Raw genomic sequence first — 4,801 nt, 5'->3', positions numbered from 1 at the left:
GACTCCTGACCAGGTTCCTGTCCTGGAAACGTTAGTGACCATGGGACCACATGTTGAGGACTGTGACAATCAGTCACATAGGGGCAACACCTGAAGCCCCTCCACATGCAGATGAGGCATCCCTAACATCTCAGGCCAAGCCAATAGAAATCATCTGCTTTTAGATCCCAACCCACCCCAAAATGTATATAAGAGCCTATCCAAAAGGGATAAAATGCACAAGTGATTTCTTCTTCTCTTCCTCCTCCTCCTCCTCCTCCTCCTCCTCCTCCTCCTCCTCCTCCTCCTCCTTCTTCTTTTTTTATTTTCGAGACAGGGTTTCTCTGTGTAGCCCTGGCTGTCCTGGAACTCACTCTGTAGACCAGGTTGGCCTCAAACTCAGAAATCCGCCTGCCCCTCTGCCTTCCAAGTGCTGGGATTAAAAGCTTACACCACCACTGCCCGGCTTAAGTGATTTCATCAAAGATGAAAGTGTCTGTCTTATAGAGCTGAAACACTTTGGGGAAGAGAATTCTCTCTGGAAGCTTTCCTCACTGGAAGCTGCTCTAGCCTATTGCAGTCACTTCTAGCTTGGTGGCCCAACCTTGGCTCCTAGGCACTTGCTTCACCCTTCCCTCCAGCTGTGCCCAGCCAGCCTATAATGTCCTGTCCCCTACCATTGACTTCTCCAGAGCCTTGATCTGACTCCTCCTCCTCTTTGGAGAGTGCAACTCTTTGGCCACTTTGGCCGGGCCAGAGCCCTGCAAATCCCCACGAATATCGTCCAGTACACAGACTAGCATACCCTTTAATCACACCACTTGGGAGGCAGAAGCAGGCAGATCTCTGTGAGTTTGAAGCCAACCTGGTCTACAGAGCAAGTTCCAGAAAAGCCAGGTATACAAAGAGAAACCCTGTCTCAAAAGAAAAAACAACAAACAAACAATACTTCCCCCCAACACCCCCCCCCAAAAAAAACCCCTGTTCTTTGGACAGTCCACCCATTTTGGAATGAAACAGTAGAGGGTGGCTCTGTCCTGTCTCTTCACACTCTGCTGATGCTGATAACAGACAGAGGTTTGCTTTGTTTTGTTTAAGCAAAGCTTTTCTAACTTGTCAAAATGTCAGCAAATATCACGCCACATTCCAAAGGCATACAGGCATACTATTACAGACTATAAAGTAACGGAAGAGATTTCTGCAATTAATTAAATTCTATGGTATTTCTAGAATAACCACAAAATAAAAAAAAATTTAATCTGAAAGATTAAAACCAGGATTGGCAATATCTCTGAAAGCTGAAGTTTTTGTTGCTTCTGTTATTTCTCTTTGTAGTCCTAGTTGGCCTGAAACTCTGTGAGCCACTATGCCCAGCCTGCATGCCAGAGTCTTACATTAACTTACAAACTGTTACAGGGAACAGATGATCAGTCAACCACCTGGCCTGTCTGCGGTGTGACAGAGGTGTATCACTCGTGATCATGACAAAGGCTTCCCAGAAACAGGTTTTGAGTGAAACAAAAGTGCTAAAATGATTATGACTAGACTTAGGATGTTTCTAGAGGGAGCCATCGCAAACTACTTAAACATATTCTCAGCTGTGGCAAATCTCCAGGAGTTGAACAGGCCAGTGTGCCTCTCTGGCTCATTCATGGCCCACTCTGTAGAAAGCTGTGTCCTAATTAATGGAAATTGGGATTTCAGAACAAAGCAAGCACTGTAGCCAACTAACTGAAGAAACTGTGCTAAGTTAAATTGCAGGTTCAATAACTCTCCAGGAATTTCCACAGCCTTTTTTTTTTTTTTTAAACCTCCATATAACAATAGATGGGGCTCAGAAACATACAGATCACATAAACAGATATCCAAAAAGCATTAGAATGTTCAAGGAGCAAAGGCTAGAGATGAACACTTGTAACTCTAGTAGTCTGGAGACAAAGCAGGAGAGTTACAAGTTTGAAGCCAGCCTGGGCTGCCATTGTGGGTTCAAATTTAGCAAAATGCTATCTTTAGTTTGTTTTGAAACAAGGTCTCTCTGTGTAGCCCTGGCTGGCCTGGAATTCACTCTGTAGACCAACCTGGCCTTGCCTGTGCCTCTCCAGTGCTGGGACTAAAGGTGTGCGCCACCACACCCAGCCCCACAAATTAATTGTTGAATTAACAGATGAATAAGATTCCGTGGGAGGCTGAGAACGTAGCTCAGTTGGTAGAGTGAATGTCCCATACGAACCCAGAACCCACAGGTCTGGGTTTGACCCACCCTGGCCCCTTCCCCACCCAACCCCGCTGGCAGCATATAAATGCAGGGTGGTGACGCATAGTTCCCAAAATACGAGAGATAGAGATAGGAAGATAAGATCAAGATCAAAGTTATCTTTGCATAAGACAACCTCTCTCTGTCTCTGTGTCTCTATGTCTCTGTGTGTGTCTCTCTCTGTCTCTCTCTCTCTCTCTGTGTCTCTCTGTCTCTGTCTCTCTGTCTCTCTCTCTCACTCACAAACACACACACAAACACACAACAAAAACAACTCTCTCAAGCAAGGAGATAAAGCTGATTTCCTGTCCCTTAGGACCCTCTCATTTCTACAGACGGATCCAGGAAGGTTGTGGTCAACTAGCAAGAGGGAGGGCAAGCCTGGCCTTGAGTACCAGATATCAAACATGTGTGCCTGAGGCACACAGCAGTGCTCAATAAACTCCCCCCCCCAAAAAAAAACCTTCATAACTAAACAATTGCTCAGTAAAGCAAAATAGGCCTTTCACATAGAGGACTGGCAAACTTGAGCAAGATTTACACTATCCAGTGGCTAAATTTGAGCAGGTCCTCATTTCAAGTGGGAAGCCAGTAGACAGACATATATTCTTTAGAGGGAGTATACCCCAAAGGCAATAACTTCATCAAATATGTGGTTATAACTTTTCCTCAAAAAAAAAAAAAAGAAAAGAAAAGTCTAGAGCTAGGTGTCCAGGCTGGTGCTGCCATAGAACTCTATGAGAAGCTTGGACTTTCTGTGTCTCTGCTTTGCCAGGCTTAACAGAAAAACTTCTCTTTTAAATTCACTTGCTCATGACCTCCTGGTTAGGAGATGGCTACATGACCCCAGGACCCAGGTTCACATTCCAGGCAAGAAAAGCACAGCAAGGAGGAAGAGGTAATGCCTCTCAGGACAGGGCCTGCTTTCTCAGAGGCCTCCAGCAGACCTTCCCTAACGGTCTGTCTGCAGCTCTGCATGTTGTCTCTTTGAGAGAAGTCAGACTTTGGCCCCTGAGCTGCTTCTGAGATCTCTGATCTCCCCTTCTGTGGCGAGTCTGCCTTTGATTCCTCTTCATTAACTAGAGCTGATGTGTTAACCAGGAGCCTCTGTTTCCCCTTTTCCCTCATTCTGTGTGTGCCTTTTCTGCCTAGTGCCAGTGCCCAAGGCTCTTAAGGGAGCCATCATTCTTGTTAGCTGCAGCCCTGGAGCCCACTCTCCTCACACGTGGTCCCGAGAGGCCTTGAGTCCATGGGACAGCAGACACTGGGGCAGATGAACAGAAATTAGTGAGTCTCCTAACCCTGCTGTGGGGCACGACAAAGCCTGTCTGAACTTAATTTCTCAAGCTGCCTATTGGGATGAGGCCTAGAGAACTCTCAGCAGGATTTTGTCTTACATTACACAACAGTTCGCTTGCATTTCCTCAAACCCCCTCTACCACCCCTAAGGGAGCATTCACTTTAGATTCCTCACAAAGAATCCTCATTTCAGATTGTGCCTCTCAGCCGCTGCCCTTCCCGCTGTCCCTTGAGTAAACTTTCAGGGTCTTTGCAATGGCTTCCCCAGATGCCCATGTGAGGCTCACCCTTGTTAGGGTCTTTACTTGAATATCACTTCACCGGTGAGGATTCACCTAACAGCACTGCCTGGGATGGACTCCATGCCTGTACTTACCACTGCTTACCAGAATGTAATAAATTCTGCCTATTACACCTTCCTGCCCACCAGAGCAGGCGCTCAGAGGCTAAGACCTTTGTCTCTTTTATTCTCCCTCCCCTGCACACTGTGCGCTGGGGTTAGTGTCTAAATGAATGGTACTGGAGACTGGTTTGTTTTACAGAGGATAAAATAGCCTCTTTAGACTCTGTCAGCCATGTATAGAGACACCCAAATTGAGTCAGGACCTCCAAAAACCTCATGGACTAAGGGAGGATCAGACTCTTCAAATGGGTACTTTTGTGCCACTGAGGTGGCAAACAGAAGTGTCCTCAGCCAGTAAATAGCTAGGGACATTGACAGATGCCCTTTGTCTCAGAGACAGTGGAAAGCCACAGACAGGGCTTAAGCTAAGGGAGGGGCAAATGGAGTGTAGCCAAGGCTGGGTGGTAACATAGTTGAGGTCAAGAGGGAAAAGCCGGAGGCTGGCAGGTTAGCTAGGGGCTCCCTTCCCAACCCTCACACACCTGCCTTACTAGTGCCAAGTGCTGAGCTGAGCTCTTGGCACCAGAGGGTGCTATAACCTAGGATACAGGCACCTCCCCGACACGCTCAGACTCCTACTTACTTCTAGCTCCTCATAATTGCCAGTTTAGTTTGCCTCCCAGGAGCCCTGAACAAGCCTGGCAGCTTCTTGGGCTCTCTTGGCTCTAAAAGGAAGCAAGAGTACCCTTGGAAACTCTTCAGGGGCCAGGAGAGGAAGAGGTGAGCCAACAGGAACTCAGCGTACAGGCCCTTGGGCAATCTTTGTACAGTTTTGCATGGGCTCACCTGCGTTTCAGTTTTCTATGTAACAACCATTGAGGCGTGGAGTTCTTGGAGCTGGGGAGATAGGTGCAGTGGGAAGCACA

This window comes from Grammomys surdaster, unplaced genomic scaffold, assembly GCF_004785775.1.
Source record: "Grammomys surdaster isolate TR1022 unplaced genomic scaffold, NIH_TR_1.0 100, whole genome shotgun sequence".
NCBI classification, from domain to species: Eukaryota; Metazoa; Chordata; class Mammalia; order Rodentia; family Muridae; genus Grammomys; species Grammomys surdaster.
This window is presented reverse-complemented; position numbering follows the sequence as displayed.